The sequence below is a fragment of the Sus scrofa genome, chromosome 5, assembly GCF_054392235.1.
Source record: "Sus scrofa isolate SSC_HxYL_T2T_F1_AM1 chromosome 5, Sscrofa_HxYL_maternal_Yorkshire_Landrace_v2.0, whole genome shotgun sequence".
NCBI lineage: Eukaryota > Metazoa > Chordata > Mammalia > Artiodactyla > Suidae > Sus > Sus scrofa.
Genome location: NC_139387.1, coordinates 11,797,721 through 11,816,510, shown reverse-complemented (window position 1 = coordinate 11,816,510; position 18,790 = coordinate 11,797,721). Strand labels below are relative to the sequence as shown.

The 18,790-nt window shown below is 41.3% G+C and overlaps 1 protein-coding gene and 1 long non-coding RNA gene across 51 annotated transcripts in view; both read right to left on the bottom strand.

The window, feature by feature from the left end:
* RBFOX2 (RNA binding fox-1 homolog 2) overlaps positions 1–18,790 on the bottom strand; it is a 272,076-nt gene that overhangs the window by 69,825 nt on the left and 183,461 nt on the right.
* Positions 8,533–17,049, bottom strand: LOC146403136 (uncharacterized). The gene is made up of 3 exons (XR_014803086.1): positions 16,874–17,049; positions 10,382–15,991; positions 8,533–10,106 (listed from the first exon to the last, which is right to left on the bottom strand). It is a non-coding gene; the product is annotated as an uncharacterized LOC146403136 (long non-coding RNA).

Genomic DNA, 18,790 nt, shown 5'->3' with positions numbered 1-18,790 from the left:
TAAAATGTCTACCTGGCCTAACAAGAATCTAATAAAGATTTATCCATAACTCCTTTCTTCCCTAGAATGTAAATTAAAGATTTTGTGTGAAAGACGAGAGGAAAAATACACTACGGTTACCTCTTCGGCTTGTCAGGGTATCCCGCCGACAGGCGAGTGCTCTGCCAGCGGGACTTCCGACGCCGCCTCGCAGCCTCGCGCTGCCCGCGCGGCCCTGGGCTGTGGGTGCGCCGCCCGTGGACACGGCCCTCCGCCCTCCCGCACGGCTCTGCTCAAGTGTCAGCTACCCTGAGCACTCCGTGGAAAACGTCAACCTCCATTTCTCCCCATCCCCGCGCAACAATCACAGGACTTCCTTTTATTTTGTCTTCTCTACTAGAACGCAAGCTTTGTGAAGACAGGAGGTGCCCTGTCTCCTCCACTGTTGCAGCCCCAGCACTTAGAACCAGGCCCGGCGTACAGTCTTGCAGGACGCTCTGACTGAAGGGCTTCGCCCCAGCAGAACACAACATGTCAGGTGATGTCCCCATCGTGCAGAGAGCTGAGAGGACGGAAGGAGCAGGATGCACCCCGTTTCCCACTATCCACACGAATTCACTACAGGGATTGGCAGAAAATTATAAACAAAGAAATCCCTTGGTGAGCTGCCTTTCCAGAAGCAACAGAATTTACAACTATATGAAAAAAGTCAGATTTTCCGAATTTCAATAAAACTATCTACACTTCTAACTACATTTAAAAAGAAGATACAAATGAGTGAGAAAACTGCTTTTCTAAAGTTATTTAGTAATAACTGGAAGAAAGAGAGAAAGAAAAAAAAACAACCCTGAAGAGAGCTACATGAAACAGACAAATCTGGGTTATATTTGATATTTCAATAATTATTCAACAAACCAATTCGCTACCCTGCTATCTTATCATGATATTATCTACACAAAAGTTCAAGGAGAGAAATTAAATATTAAGAGGACAAAAACAGTATTTTATTAGGAGTTCCCTTGCGGTGCAGCAGGTTAAGGACCTGGCATCATTGCAGAGCCTCGGGTTGCTGCTATGGCACCAATGGATCCCTGGTCTGGGAAATTCCATATGCCACGGGCGTGGCTAAAAAAAAATAGTATTTTATTTCACACGGAATGCAGGTCACTGTGAATCAACAATGTTAGGGATGCCATCTCTTAAGTAAAGCTCAAGACAAATACCCCCACTGGAGAGGAATGTGTGCATCATAGAGACTGACCATAATTTTGGAAAATTTATTATTTGCCAGTGCAAACAAACTTGCTTATTCCACTACTTGGACACTACCTATAATATCATCAAAACCACCTGAGACCCAACAAATTTCACTTTTTACAAAGGGCAACGTGGGAGCGCATGGTTAGAACATCATTTCAATCAAGTTCAGCTGTGCCATTTACTGTAGCTGTAAAAACTTAAATATTAAAAAAGGAGAGTTCCCATCGTGGCTCGCTGGTTAGCGAATCTGACTAGGAACCATGAGGTTGCGGGTTTGACCCCTGGCTTTGCTCAGTGGGTTAAAGATCCGGCGTTTCTGTGAGCTGTGGTGTAGGCCGCAGATGTGGCTCAGATCCCGCATGGCTGTGGTGTAGGCCAGTGGCTACAGCTCCAATTCGACCCTTAGCCTGGGAACCTCCATATGCCGTGGGAGTGGCCCAAGAAATAGCAAAAAGACCAAAAAAAATTAAAAAGTTACCACCTACTTTCTCATGCTCCAGTTTCTTAAACTGAAAAACAGCAAGGTCAACACTATTATACTATTGTGAAGAACTGGTAAGATAAAATATGAAGTGATTAAAACCCTATATTTTAAACAAAAATTGCTCTGAACCACTGCCAGCACCAGGTAGATCACTGGCCAAACTTCCACAAAGTAGTAAAATATTAAAATCCTACTGGACGCCACTGTAATGGATGTCATGTGAAATAAAGAAAAACTTAATGACTGAATATTTATGGGAACGATATTTATGAAAACAAACTATAGATATAAAAACTAATTACAGTGGTAAGGAAACCAACTAGCAAAGAAGAAAATCTACTAAAGAAGTTTCCATAAAGAACAACTAGCTGAAAAGGAAAGGGGGTGAGATATGTGAAATTCTATTTCAATCCTAAGTTGTGGGTCAACAACTGTTTTTGGGCACTGAGGTCATTACAAGGAAAGTTAGAAATTCGCCTCTTAGGAGTTCCTGTCATGGATCAGCGGTTAATGAACCTGACTAGCATCTATGAGGACGCGGGTTTGATCCCTGGCCTCGATCAGTGGGTGAAGCATCCAGCATTGCCATGAGCTGTGATGTAGGTTGCAGATGGGGGTTGGGTCCTGCATTGCTGTGGCTGTGGTACAGGCCAGCGGCTACCGCTCTGGACCACTAGCCCGGGAACCTCCATATGCCGCAGGTGCGGCCCCAAAAAGACAAAAGAGAAAAAAAGAAATTCACGTCTTAGGAGTTTACAGTCACATTAGGAAGGCTACAAAAATGCCAGTACAATCAGAGCAGCACCGCAGTGGTGACACAAACCCAGGTTCCTACTGCCTACTAAATACATTTTAAACTCCTTTAGACCCTTCCCTTACCTGTATTAGCAGCTTACATTTAATGAATGCTTATTACAGTGTCTGGCAATATTTTATATACTTTATACACATTAACTCATTTAATTTTCACAACCCTAAAAGGTGGATATTTCCATATTCTCCTTTTATAGATAAGAAAACTGACATCTGAAAAGGTTAGGTAATCTTATCAAAAACCACTCGGCTAATAACAAGCATAAGCGGACTCAAATCTGAATCTAAGCCAATTTTAAAGCTGCTGTTGCTAGTCACTAATCCTTGGGGCATCTCGAGCGGGGTCCTCAACCATTTTCCCCCATATTATACACAACTCCTAACTGTAATTCTGCGTCAGCACAACTCTAGATGCCAACCCCGATACTCCCTGACTAGGGTGCTTTCCCCAGTCACAGGCAGACTTCTACAGCAGGGATTACAGTCTTATCCCCATGCCGTATCCACGATCCTAAACATCCACTATACTGAAGAACTCGGCAAACTCAAGTAATCCCTTCTCCACGAGGCCATCCTAGAAAAGGAGCATGGTAGAAAGCAGGAGCCAGCACGTATTTTCCATAACGGACCAGACGGGAACATTCTAGGCCACATGGTCTCTGATGCAACGATGCTGCCGTTGTAACTGTTATAAAGCAGCCAGAGATAAACCAATGAGTTTGGTTGTGTTCCAGGAAAACTTTACTCATGGATACTGAAATATTATTCTTTTGATTTTTTTCTTAACATTTTAAAATGTGAAAATTTCATGAGCCTTACAAAAGCAGGCAGTGAGCCAGACTTGGCCCGCAGGTCACAGTTTGCTGATACCAGGTGTAAAAGAAAGAGGTTACACTTTAGAACCAAATAAATCTGGGATCCAGTCCTGACTATATGACCTGTGTGACTCTGGACTGGCGATTAAGCCTTGATGTTGCCATCTATAAAATGGACATAACAGCATTTATTGTAAGGTGGAAATGAAATTAAAAAAAATTCAAAAGTACCACATACAGTGTCTAATACAGCAGAGCTTCAGTAAGTGTTTGCATTCTCCCTTTCTAGTTAGAAAAATTTCCTTCCTCTCCTGTATTCTCAAAGCATTTAGCCTGAACTACAAATGTGCACAGACATTTAAGTTCAAAGCCTTATATTTAACATATCTGGCCATGGGCCTTATCTCTCCTATTAGATTCGAAGCTTCATTATAATGAGTGGGGTCTGTTTTGTGCAATGTAGAGTCATATATGGTGCCTAATAAATACTGTGTCAAATAAACATTTTTTAAATAAAGGCATATTAAGATGGAAAGTCAGATGTATGTTTATGGCAGCAAATTGCTTTGTCTGGCTAGAACAGAGAGAATATTGAGGGATAATGCATATGAAACAAATGTTATCTTCAGCTGATGTCAAATTGGAGCAGAGTGCTGGGGGTAGGAAGAGAGAACTGATAGGATACATTAGCAAAGGAAAGAATCACATTTATGTGCCGGTGCTTTAGGTACATGATTTTGTAAACGTAGAAGTTAAGAATGATGTCTTTCTCCTTTGAATCACATGGAATAAGAGAGGTTATATATGCATTACCTGTGGTCTCCTGGTGTATGATGTGAGATACGCTGAGTTTTAAAATTCTAAAGTCAAGCATCCTATCAAAGTAAACAGGTCCCATCAAACAGGAAAAATGTATAAGCCAAGGACCAAAACTCAACCCTTTTATCAGTCAGTCTATTCTCCACGGCAATCCCAGAACTTCAACAATCACCTGCCGATGGGTGACTTCCAAGTATTCTTTTAGGTCCACCCATGCCCTTTTCTCCCAAGCTTTCGCGAGAGGTAGGGTAAAAAGAAGAGCATGAGCCCGAAAGACAGACCCTGGTTCAGATCCCAACTATACCTCTTAGAAGATAGGGATGAATGACTAACCCTTTTCTAGCCTGTTTCTTCACCTGTAAACTGGGTTATTTGTTCAGAGTTGTTGGGAGGACTACACGAGAACAAGGGAAACTCTCTACGTGGGGTCTGGCCTCCCAGGTGATTCGGTCCAGGTCTTCCAGGCACACATTTCCCACCCATCCCATCCCAGGTCCTTCCCCCGTCAGCATCCCACTAGCGTTACAAACTCTGCATGTCTCAAAAATGAATTTGTTACCTTCTTTTTCTGACTTCTGCTGACTGAGTGAACCATCTTTCCAGTCAACCGAACTTACTTGGAACCTCTCTCTGATCCTTTGTGCAATTTTGCTCTGTATATTGAGTACCCCAATATCCAAATCAGTTAGATTTTGAGGAATTTAACTACTATTTCTTGGCAGTGAAGAACTGTCAAAATAGAGGAATAACAGAATCACAACTTATATAGTGTTAACAGTATGCAGAATGCCCTGGGAGTGGGGATACAGGCAGGAGGCAGAAACAGGAGGCTTTGCGATATGCTGGAGAAGACAGGTGGCCTAAACAAATGCAGTGGGCAAAGGAAGTCAAGAGACGTTATGTGGTGGAATTTCAAGAATTTTGCAACCAATCAGTTACAGGAAACCAGGTGGAACAGGATGATTTTTCAAGATGTATAGGTGCAGACTCATTATTCAGGACTTATTAACCTACTCACTTTTCGCAGGACTCTTAAGGTGTTTTCATTATTTACACGGCACAAGGGTAAATGAGTCTGTTTTATTATTACTTCATAAGCATATTCTCTGTTCTTACAGAATTATTCTGAGTATTATTTGCGTCAATTACTTACCAACATTTAACTACTTACAACATGCTATTCTTTAATATGAGGGGGGGACGGGCAAAAATAAGACTTTGCTTTCATAGGACTAAATTTAAAAGATGAGAAAGGCAAGTAAACTAATAATTACATCAATGTTATTTGCACTACAAACAGTGCTAAGCATAAAGTACTGTAAGAATGGCCCCAAATATAATTGTTTTCATGTCTGTAGGATAACAATGGATCCTTTTTTTAGAGTGGGTATAACTGAGGGACCAAGACCCAAGGTGAATGTGCTACAGCCACATAAAGGAGAGATGGAATGCAGGAGGGGACTAAGTGCAATTTTGAGCTCCTGCAAACAGATGATAAATACGATAAAACAGGAAATACAATATACTTGACCTTCATGCTTAGAATAAAAACACATTACGGATTTGGTATATACAAGTCTAAGGAAGGTAGAGGCTTGGCCAACAAGAATGCTGCAAACTTGCCACCAAATAAATCACTTGTGTTCAAAGGACACACACACAACCTCTTTCAAATTGCTCAGAGAGAAAAGCCAGCATGACCTCTACCCTTAGGTTAAATTCTGCCACCTCAAAGCAATGGATATTTAAACAGAAAAATAAATATTTCAGAACAAAGTCATTCAAACCAATAGTCAACTAGGTTAAAAATGACAAACCCTGTAACAGTCTTAATTTCTCCAACCTCTTAAGAGTGCTTTCTTCTAGATATTCTTAAAGCAGTATTTAGAACCTCAAACATCCATGAATCATGTCTTCCACTGGCAACACGAGACCACCAGAGAGACTCCGGGTCAGTTACCTGCTTCCTTGGAAACAGAAGGCCCTGATACACAATTAATGGTTGGTTGTCTGTCTGTTCAATGTAACTGGTAGTTTACACAATGCATGGATGATTATTGTTTTTCTCAACCAAACTTTTCACTACAACTTAAATTAATTTACTTTTTATTGTATCTTCATGGACAATTAAGTTTGCATCTCTGCTAAACTGGAATATCTTTGAAAAGAGCCACAACTCAGGTATAGAATAAAATATTAGCAAGATCTTTTACTATCCCCTGAATAATATTTAATCATTCTTTGTAGATTTTTGCACTGGATATTCTATTATAGTCCACTTTTTAAAAATGAGTAATTCATATTATAAATATACATATATATTTAGTAACAGACAAAAACTTTCCTTATATCCTTCCTAGAACAAAGCTGCATTTTGCCTGCAACCACAGTTACGTGATGGTTTATATTTCTTCTATTCATTTCACATGTAAACTAGGAACTAAATCATAATTTTTTTTTTTTTTTTTTTTTTTGGCTTTTTAGGGCTGCACCGTGGCATATGGAAGTTTCCAGGCTAGGGGTCGCATCAGAGCTGCAGCTGCTGGCCTACACCACAGCTACAGCACCGAGGGATCTGAGTCATGTCTGCGACCTACACCACTAGATCCTTAACCCACTGAGTGAGGCGCTGGATTGAACCCATATCCTCATGAATACTAGTGGAGTTTGTTACTGCTGAGCCGCAACAGAAACTCCCAATCATGAACTTCTTTATCAGAGGCTCCTCACTAAATGCTAAGCATACTGTAATTGATCATTTGAAAATAGATGCTAAATTGAAGGTAGCTGAATATCTGCTTCTGTCAGAGGCCTTTCTCGCCATAGTTTTAGGAACCCTGCAGAAAGCTTATTACAATGATTACAATTATGATACAATCATTCATAAACATTTACCACTGAAAATGAGTTATTACACTTCTAGTAAATATCTACATTACACACCAAGAGGTTACATGTGAGAGTCCATGGTATGTACTGCAGGAAATAAAAAGAAAATTAAGAGTCTCTGCTCTCATCAACTCTCACCAGCTAACCCAAGAATCTTTTAATAGTTCTCTTTTCTTCTAACTTAACCTCAACCTAATGAATTTTCCAAGCGGCTGCCAGAATGATCTTTCTAAATGAAACCTAAATCAGATATTGCTAATTAATTCTCTTCTTAAAATCCCAGATTCCTCAATGCTCACAGTCTTCGATCCAAAGACCACTGTATGGAAGTCATGCCCCCTGCATGTTTCATCTATTCAGCTTCAATTCTTGCCACCCACGATTTACTGAGTACTTACTATGCATTATTAGACACTTTGTTCTGATGCTGGGGAAATAACAGTGATTAAAAAAACAAAGTTCCTACTCTCACAGAGTTTACATTCTAGTACCGAGAGAGAGCGATAATAAATAGGCAAGCAAAACAAGAAACAGATGGTGTGGTATGGAGAAACACAAAGCAACAAAGTGTATAGTGTGGAAGCAGGGAGGATCAGAGTTGGAGGGACAGGGTCACTATCCATACAGGGTGGTCAGGAGAGGTGACCTTTGAGCAGCCACCCACGTGTCTATGCGGAAGAGCGCTCTGGACACAGGGAACACAGATGCAAAGGCTCAGAGGTGAAAACACGCTCAGTTTACTCTAGGAACCTGGGTCAAGAAGGTCCAGGTGACCGAACTGGAATAAGCAAGGAAATGAGTGGCAGAGATGAAGTGAGAAGGGTGGCGATGGGGAAAGAGCCTTGTTGAAGTAGCAATCCTGTAACACCTAAGGCCACTGCAAGGGGTCTTGGCTTCTACTTTCCGCTGAGACTTCTGAGCAGAGAAGCAGCAGAGATTTAGGTTTTCAATAGATTACTCTGCAAAGATAGAAGCTGGCAGACCAGTTGGGAGGCTGCCATGTAACCCGACAGGGAGATGACAGTGGCTTGGCCCAGTTAGCACTCTCTGTGCATCAATCCAGGGAGACACTTTGGGTTGTCTTGTACCCCCCCACCCCCAAGGCTCTTTGTACCTGTTATTCTTTCTGCTTAGAGAGCTCTTCTCTATCTAACTTTCTCCAACTGGCCAACTTGTTCACACTCTTTAAGATACAGTTGGACTTACTGCTTTTTGCAGTTTCTCTGATTTACCCAAAAAGGAAAAAAACCATCTCTCTCCTCTTACTCACCCCCACCCTAGCCCATGAATTCTAGTACAACTGTTGGTTTACATATCTGTTGCCTCTCCTGAACATAGATTCTTTGAGGGCAGGTAACTGTCCAGGCCTAATTCATTTTTGTATCTTTAGTGACTACCTTAAAAACTACAAGTATTTGCTAAAGGAAAAAAGAAACACATACAACCTCTTAAAGTATATAAATAACTATAAACTTTTGTTATTTTTTTTAAAGTTATAACCAAAATTAGTACAGGAAGAGATCAAAACTCAGCATGAGAAACATAAATAAGGTGCCATGAGGAGGGAAGACAAAGAGAGCTCTTAGAGGGATTTATAGGAAGACTATGAACTACAGCGGAGGCAGAGTAGACAACTGCTCGAGACGACCCAAAGGTAGATTCAGCAGAGCCTGGCAGGGGCATGGGGAGGGGTAGAGGCCTCCTAGATGTCATGGGGAGTGAGTAAGAATGGGCAAGAAGGCAGAAGGATCTATTCCACAAGTTAATTCTCTTAAAAAGGATTGTCCTGACACAAACTACTGATTAGATTTTATCTTTCAATATTCAAAATCCATTTCCTCCCCCAAATGCATTCTAAAAGATCTTTGATATTTATTTCCAGGGTGTTCTGGGAAACCTATTTTCGTTTTTAAAGTTAACTTTTAAATTTATCAAATTTATACATGTGCCTAACAAACCGAATAGGCACGGAGGAGCCTGGGTAGAAAGCAGCAGTCTCCCACCTCTCCCTTTTCATCCGTCCTTCTGGAAGTAGCCCCCTTTTCATAGTTCCTTAAAAGGCTGAGCTTCCAAGGAAGAGGCTACCTTGGGGGTTCCTGACTCCCCTCACCCGTCCAGACTTCGCTGTCATGTCATCCTGCAGATCCGTACACACAGAGTGCGGGGCTTGGCCTCCCCGTGGGGCCACTGAGGTCAGGGGCATTACCTATATGGCACATTTTGACCAAAAGGGGGAGAAGCAGGAGATGAGAGGAAACCAGCAGATAAAACCTCTGCACACTCCCTTCGGACGGACCGGCCAGAGGAACAACAGTTGTACACCACCTCTCTAAAGACTCAAGTCATCGGCAGCGTCCTTTACAAAAGCTTCGGCTGGCCTCTCTTCCTTCTTGGCACCCCCTGCCCTCACCCTGCTTTCCTGAGACTGTACTCCCTAATAAAGGACTGGCAGGTAAGGTTTTGTCTCAGGCTGTGTCTTCCAGCTTCCTGCCTCAAAGCCCTGAATCTGGGGACAGATCTTGAACTCGATCCTTCCATGGCATGTTTTCTTTGGACCATCATTCCTAATTTCTATCATTCTCACTCATTCTCCAACTGTTCCCTTGTCATCCCACCAGTGCTGGTCTTATGAATGCATGATCCTCTTTAATCTGACTACATGAGGATGCCTCTTTAAAGTCTCCCCTGTTCCCTGGATGATCTGTTTCCCCCCAGGGGCAGGTTTTCATTTGTTTCTTCTGCCTCTTTAATTCCGAAAGTTCCTCTTGATCCTTAAGCACTGGTGACCCAGTATGAGAACCTGGTTAGATGCTGTAGGTTTCCTCTGCTGTTGTATATGGAAATCTGTTTTCTTATTAGGTCTCTCCCTGGAATTAAAATTCTAACTGGGAACTCAGTATGACATAAGGAGGAGCAAGTGGCAGACTTTGCTTTAGCATAACCTGCTAGCAAGGTGTGGAATGATCTCCTCCCATCCCCCAAATAACAGATTAAAGGAAGGGGTGCCAACATCTAACATAAAAAAGAATTAGGTTTCCCCAAACATTCTTTTTTTTTTTTCTTTTCTTTTTGCCATTTTCTTGGGCCGCTCTCACGGCATATGGAGGTTCCCAGGCTAGGGGTTGAATCGGAGCTGCAGCCACCAGCCTACGCCAGAGCCACAGCAACGCTGGATCCGAGCCACATCTGCAACCTACACCACAGCTCACGGCAACGCCGGATCGTTAACCCACTGAGCAAGGCCAGGGATCGAACCTGCAACCTCATGGTTCCTAGTCGGGTTTGTTAACCACTGCGCCACGACGGGAACTCCTCCCCAAACATTCTGATCCACTTATTTGGAATCAAACAATCTGGGGCTTGGGTTTTTCCTTTTTTAATGCTGGACAAAGGAGGCAGCACAGTAAATGGCTGTTTCTACTGGGAAGGGGGTGGAAAGGGACTGGGAAGGAGGTGGAAAGGCTACAGCAATGCTAAGGAGTTGAGTTATCCCCTATAACGCACACAGAATCCCCGTTCCATCCTTCTTCACTTCTACTCTGAGTCTGGAGCCTCCTGGGCTCCTGCTGGGCAGACCAGCTTCCATACCACTCAGCCTCCTAGCATAGGGCTTGCTCCTAATTGTCAGGCTTTAGCTTCTCCTCCATCCATCAGTTGGTTCCATTTGCTTTATCTTTTCCAGTAATTTGTTTAACTCTCTTGTTTATTGGTAACATCACTCTTCACCCTTCCCTATTTGCTGTTCTTGGCTTACCTCTTTTTGTAGTTCTATATTGCTATTTCAGTGGAGTCTTACAAGAGATGAGAGGCAAGTAAAACAATCTATCACCCTGACCCACACGTCATGATTTGTTTTCTGCAAGAGATTTCAGCCTTAAGTAAATTCTAGAATTCCAGGTTCTTTTTTATTATGAGAAAGGACATGGGTTAATGAATTTCTATGCTTCCTTAACCCTTTACCACCACCAAGATTTACTAAAGGCAAAGTGGAGAAGCTTAAAGGAAAATGGAAAGTGTTTACCACAATTCTTGAAACAGCTCTTGTACTTACGCTTTAGCACATCAGATGCACTTAGATCACAGAAGCAAAGACACTCAAAGATCAGAACTAAACGTGTCCTTCGAGTCCCAGTCCAAGTGCGTCCAGCATCTGGTGCTAAACATGCTTCTCTGTGCTGACAAAGCAAAAGACTTTCAAGGTCTAAACACTCTCAGAGAATAAAACAAAAATCCAGCATTTGCCAGTCAGAATGCCTGACTCTTCACTCCTTCCTTCACGAATGCAATAGTGGCCAAGATCAGAACGCAGTCGGAAGGAAGGAAGACATCTCCCGTTACCCTATTATTGATCTCTGACACACGGATCAATAAGGCATGCCACAGACTCGACCCCTCAGGAATGGCAATGAAATATAAACTAGTGACTGCAATATTTAACCCTTTACCACAAGGAGACAAATAAACCTAGCAAAGAAATTAGAGTCCCATGTTGGGAGAAGTCACGAAAAAAGCGATCAAAAATAAGCTGTTATTACTAACCAGGAAAACCTGTCTCAGATTAAGGAAGGATATTCAAGTTAACAGAGGCAGCATGCAGAAAACTGAGAGTGGAGATCTAAAATCAGTTCCCAAGAGCACCAAAAAGAAGCTGTCTATATGCGATGATAGTTGCTTGGTAATAAAAACGTTCCCAGATTTTATTCCATCCTTCCTGTCCATGTCAAGTCAAATGCTCAAAAACCAAACAAAACCAGAAAAATCTTCAAGCATACTTTGAAAAAAGGGGGGGGGGGACATGTTTATTTCTTTTTATAAGCTTTCACATTTAGAACTTCATTACATCAACTAGACTATCCAGCTTCATTCAAAAATAATTTTCCAGGAGTTCCCGTTGTGGCTCAGTGGGTTAAGAACACAACTAGTATCCACGAAGACTCAGGTTTGATTGCTGGCCTCGTCCAGTTGGTTAAAGGCTCTGGCGTTGGCATCAGCTGTGGTGTAGGTGGCAGATGCGGCTCAGGTCCCAGTTCTGTGGCTGTGGCGGAGGCTCCAGCTGCAGCTCTGATTCGACCTCTAGCCTGGGAACTTTCATATGCCTCAGGTGTGGCCCTAGAAAAACAAAAAAAAAATTTCCAGTAAAGAATGCTCTAGATACATGAGTTGAACTTTTTGCTTGTTTTAATATTTTCCTTTTTGGGAATGAGGAGCATAAGGACTTGATATTTTAGCCTTTACAGACTAAACATTTTTTGTAAAGGTCTGGACTTCCTAAGAGGATGTTCTGACAGTAGAAAGATTACCAAATGGAGAACTAGCTCCACTCTGCTGTTACTCTGCCATATGACCCTGGATAACTCACTGGTTCTGTATCCTGATTCATAAAATAAAGTTCACTCTAGCTCTAAGAATCTGATTCTGTGAAATAGAGGCCTAACCCAAGGGACAGACTATAATAAAAAAAAGAAACATTAGATGTATTACCATGTGAAACTGTGTCTTCTTTTGTAACAGTCAACAAAGCACCATTACATAGCTTATTTGTTCCCTTCCCAAAGTGGCTAAGGGCTGCTCTGAAGAACCTGTGCTCTGACTTCTCTCTCATTCTGCACAAATGCTCGTGTACGAAATACTAAGCCATCAAACTGGAGAACTTGTGCTGAGATAAAATTTCAGGAAATGAAAGTTATATATAGAATAGTCAAACTGATCGATGCTGCACTTATCCCAGAGGAACCCAAGGCTCCAGGAAAATCAGCAGTCCTTCCTCAAGGTTTTGGCTAAAGGTGAGTTGCAGAGATTTTTCTTACGTAAAGAAAAGTTAAGTAAATACTAAGGCCTGTATTCTTCACATTATGGTTACTATAACAGCTGTCATAAAAAACAACAACAATAACAACAAAAACAAGGGTAGAAAGAGTATAAACTATGAAATAAACTAAATGTGGGTTCAAAGCCAGGCTGTGCCATGTACAGCTGTGTGACTGCGGACAAGTCGCTTAACCTCTCCGGCCTCACTATTTTCTTTAGAAATGAGGAGAGACACCTAATGGGGTATCCGTAAGAATGAACTGAGATCGTGTATACAAAAGTATTTACTTCAAAGGAGAGAAGGAAGGAGAGGAAGGGAGGGAGGACGGAAGGAAAGAAGGGAGGGAAGAAGAAGGAAGGGGAGAGGAAAGGGGAAGAGTACATAGAGCCCACAGTATAAACCCAGCAGCGGAGTTGGAACTTTCAAGTTCTTCAAATTCTTTCTCCCATAAAGAGTAACATCGATACCAACACGGTGGGGGAGGAGGTTCACATTCGTTTTACTAAAGGCTTTATATAAAACACAGGCTAAGTGAAATTAATCCAAAAAACACACAGACTCCCAGTTTCACAAAAATGCCTCCTGGTTCCTCAAGAGAGAAACCGTTACAGCACATATTTGGCTGAACTTCTGTTCACAATGGCTATGTTAGCAGAATGGCAGGCACACATTTTAATGGAAGCAGACTCCTGACAGGGCCTCGCCGCCCGCCTCTAGTACGAACTAGTTTAGATCCACAGTGACCTCACCCTACCCAACTGTCCAGATAATCTGAAAACCATTTAAACAGCCCGGCTGAAAGGCCTTCTAAAGTTCCATAAATTTTATTAAAAAAATTTTTTTTATAATGATTTTTATTTTTTCCATTATAGCTGGTTTACAATGTCCTGTCAATTTTCTACTGTACAGCTTGGTGACCCAGTTACACATACATGTATACATTCTTTTTCTCACATTATCCTGCTCCATCATAAGTGACGAGATAAAGTTCCCAGTGCTATACAGCAGGATCTCATTGCTTATCCATTCCAAAGGCAATAGTTTGCATCTATTAACCCCCAAATTCCCAATCCATCCCTCCGTCTCCCCCTTGGCAACCACGAGTCTGTTCTCTACATCCATAATTTTCTTTTCTGTGCAAAGGTTCATTTGTGCCATATATTAGATTCCAAATATAAGTGAAATCATATATGGTATTTGTCTTTCTCTTTCTGACTTACTTCACTTAGCAGGAGAGTCTCTAGTTCCATCCATGTTGCCGGCAAATGGCATTATTTTCTTCTTTTTATGGCTGAATAGTAGTCCATTGTGTATATATACCACAGCTTCTTAATTCATCATCTGTCAATGGACATTTGGGTTGTTTCCATGTCTTGGCTATTGTGAACAGTGCTACAATGAACATGCGGGTGCATGTGTCTTTTTCAAGGAAAGCTTTGTCTGGATATATGCCCAAGAATGCGACTGCTGGGTCATATGGTGGTTGTATGTATAATTAAAGTTCCATAAATTTTGGATCAATGATCACCATTTTTGCAGTCTTAGGTAGTAGTAGCCCTTTCGTCTATGTGGTTGAAGTGAACAAATGGTACTTTGACTTTTCTGCACCCCTATCCTGCTGGAATTGCCATGACAGGTAATTCACAAGAGAAAAGGATCTTTCTCCTTTTCTACAACAGACCACAAATCAGGTTTAAGGACAAAAACACTGAAACACTATTTTTTTCCCGTGATCTTGTCCACGTATTTTTGTTAAAGAACCATTTTTGCCTTTCATCAGATTAGCCCTAGACTCTCTCTGAAATTATTCCACCACTGAATCTCACTCAATGCTCAAGAATTTGGCTCTAGACCCAGATAATGTCTTGCATACATCACACACACAGACACACAATATATGCCATAGCCCTTCCTTTCAGGCTTCCCCTTTCTGCTAAACTTCCCAAACTAATTCTTTGCTCATCCTCTAACGGTACCTCACTGCCATCACACCCATGTTATTTCATATTCTACCTTGTACTTCAATTAGTTATGCATCATATGCTTTCGTCTCCAATACCACCTCTCTAATACTACTGTTTGGCTCATTTTTCATGTAATTTTCATTGAAAAATAAGTGGTCTCATTTCTGTTTCCAATCCAGATGGAGTAACAAGGACCAGATTTCTCTTGCCACCTCCAACAACTAAAAAACACAACAACATACATGAAAAAATAGCACTCAAGACACTGTACAGTAGGCAAAGAAAGACAGTGATTCCTGAGATGGGAAAAACTAACGTGAGCTTGCAGTTCCCATCGTGGCTGAGCAGAAATGAATCTGACTAGCATCCATAAGGACACAAGTTCATTTCTTGGCCCTGCTCAGTGGGTTAAGGATCCAGCGTTGCTGTGAGCTGTGATGTAGGTTGCAGACCCGGTTTGGATCCTGCGTTGCTGTGGCTGTGGTACAGGGCAGCAGCTGTAGCTCCAACTCGACTCCTAGCCTGGGAACCTCCATATGCGGTGGGTGCTGCCCTAAAAAACACCAAAAAGAAAAAAAAAAGGTGAGCTTTCTAACTGTTCCACTTACTGACTGGAGAAAGTTCCCAGGGTGGCGCAGAGAAAAGGAAGCTGAGCAGAACCTGGTGGTCTCGTGAGTTGAGATTAAAGCCTGAAGTCCGGGGAAGCCAAGGTGTCTGGCCTTCCCAGGGAAGAACACTGTGGAAGAGAGAACTTAACAAAAAGAACCTGGAAGATTTACAGAGAGCTCCTCTCAAGTACAATTAAACTTAGAATATGTGCACAACTACCTGAGGCTATCAAAGGGGGCACCGCAAAGAGCTGGCGGGAACAAGTGCTAGGAGCTCACACATTGTCAGGAATAGGGCCCATTTCCAAGAATGAGAGTGGAAGACCTGGTAATTTAAAAAGCATCAGGTACAGGAGTTCCCGTTGTGGCGCAGTGGTTAACGAATCCGACTAGGAACCATGAGGTTGCGGGTTCGGTCCCTGGTCTCGCTCAGTGGGTTAAGGATTCGGCGTTGCCGTGAGCTGTGGTATAGGTTGCAGATGTGGCTCAGATCCCGAGTTGCTGTGGCTCTGGCATAGGCCAGCGGCTACAGCTCTGATTTGACCCCTAGCCTGGGAACCTCCATATGCCGCAGGAGCGGCCCAAAGAAATAGCAAAAAGACAAAAAAAAAAAAAAAAAAAAGCATCAGGTACAGCACCAAATCCAACAAGGTACAATTCACAATGTCCGGCATTCATTCAAAAATTGCCAGGCATTCAATGAAACAGGAAACACAACCCATAGTGATGAGAAAAATCAATCAATTTCAACTGATCCAGCACGAATATAGATGTTAGAATTAGCAGATAAGGACATTAAAAATCTGTATTCCATATGTTCAAAAAAAAAAAACTGTATGTAAAAGAAAAACTAAGCATGTTAAGAGACATGGGAGATATATAAGGATCCATATCAAAATTCTAGAGATGAAAACTATGCTGTCTGAGATTTTTAAAAAATTAGTTTGGATTAATGGTAGATTAGACACTGCAGAAGCAAAGATCAGTACACTTAATTACACCAAAAGAGAAACTATCCAGAGGAAATACACAGGAAAAAATACTAAAAGCAATAAACAGCAAGCCTTGAAAATGACTGAGAATGGTTATGGTCTAACATATATCTGAGTTGAATTTTTGTTTTAAACTGAAGTACAATTGACTTACAATGTTCTGTTAGTTCCAGGTGTATGGCAAAGTGATCTATATAAATTTGTTTTTAGATTCTTTTCCATTATAGGTTATCACAAGACACTAATATAGTTTGCTGTACTACACAGTAAGTCTTTGTTGTTTATCTACTATAGTAGTGTGTAGCTGTTAATCCCAAACTCCAAATTTGTCCCCTCCTCTCCTCAGCTTTAAAAAAAGAATCTAGGAGTTCCCATCGTGGCTCAGTGGTTGGCAAACCCGACCAGCATCCATGAGGACGTGGGTTTGATCCCTGGTCTCACTCAGGGGGTTAAGGATCTAGCATTACTGTGAGCTGTGGTGTAGGTCGCAGACACAGCTCAGATCTGGTGTTGCTGTAGCTGTGGCGTAGGCCAGCAGCTGCAGCTCAAATTCGACCCCTAGCCAAAAAAAAAAAAAAAAAAAAAAAAAAAGGAAAAGAAAAAAAAAAAAGGACTCTAACCCCAGAGTTCTCTTGTGGCTCAGTGGGTTAAGGATCCAGCACTGTCACTGCAGTGGCCCAACTCACTGCTGTGGCTCAGGTCTGATACGTGGCCTGGGAACTTCCACATGCCAAAAAAGAAAAAGACAAAAGAATTTAACTCCTGGGCTTTTTAAGTGGAAGGAAGAGGTGAGCGGGAGGTGGCTTGGAGTCAATACACTACATCTGATACACTTCTGGGTTGCCAGTCCCAAAAATGTCATTGCCACCTTTTCACTTCCTTTGCCCTTTCCATATTTGTTGGGGGTCATATTCTTCTTCCCTCTTGACGGACTTCGCAGAAGGCCAGAGCTCCTATGCCACTTACCCACACCCTGTCTTCTGGATATATGCAGCCTCCACTGGAACATCTACGACGGGATTTTTGCGTTCCCCAAAGGGCTGTCTTCTCCCAAATCCTCCTTTCTTCTAACCAAATAACGCATCCGTTTCCAGATGACACTATATTTTAAGTATTAACTGATTTAAGTAACAAGCACTAGGATATATGTGACTACCCAATTTTAGGCTTCTGGTTTTACACTTGTCAATGAAGTAACAAGTTAAAGTTCATTAATTCAATCAAGAAGTATTATTAGATACTAAATTGAAACAGATATGATAATAAACACTGGCAATCTAGTTCCAATCCTGAAAGAAACTACAATCTAATGGGAAAAAAGGCAAATATATTCATAATTACAGTACTACTTAAATGAGCTAAGAGAACAACACATACACAACTCCAAGGAAGCATAAAAGAGGGACAACTCCATGAGACAGGGCAAGCTTTCTGAAATAGCTTAAGCCTAAGCTGAATCTTTAAGGCAAGAAATTAATCATGTGGGAGAAAAAGGTATTTTGGCCCAAAGTAATAATACATGAAAAATAGTATATAAAGAAATATATGAAAAGCAGGAAGGTATAAAATAGGGCATATTTGGGGGATAGCAAGTAGTTCAGATTTGGGGCTAGAGAAGAGGGAGACAGCAAGTGAGGAAAGGAAAAGAATCTTCCTCTTTTCTGGAAGGGAAAAATAAGAGAGCAAATCTGGGTTTCACCCTAACAGGGATTTAAGATGATTTATCAAAGCTGCTAGAAGCTGTGTCCTGACTGCATCCCTCTAAGTCAGGGGCTGCCAAACTACGGCTTTGGTCCAAAGCTGACTCACCACCTGTTTTTGTACAACCTGAAAGCTAAGCATGGTTTTTACACTTTTAAATAGTTGAAAAAATTCAAAAGAAGAATATTTTGTGATACATGGAAATAATACCAAATTAAAATTTCAGTGTTCATGAATAAAATTTTACTAGAAGTGACTATTTTCATGTTGAAATGGCAGACTGAATAGTTGTAACAGAGACTGCATGGCTTGCAGAGCCAAAAACATTTACTATCTAGCCATTGACAGAAAATGTTTATGGATTTCTGTTCTACAGGAGTCTTTCAAAACCTTGTCTCCTTCAATTAATTCTCAGCTTCTCTGTTCAGAACTTCTTACAAGATATCTCATAATAGTAGATAAAAGACTACAGTTATGTTATTTGTGGATATAAAAGTATTATTTTCTAATTTCATAGTTATTGATTTCCATTTCCATATTTTCTTCTAAAATATTTCTTTATATACAAAATATCAAATTTTGGTTGAAAAACTTTATCTTGCAATTCCTTTTTTTTTTTTTTTTTTTTTTTTTTTTTTGTCTTTTTTAGGGCTGCAC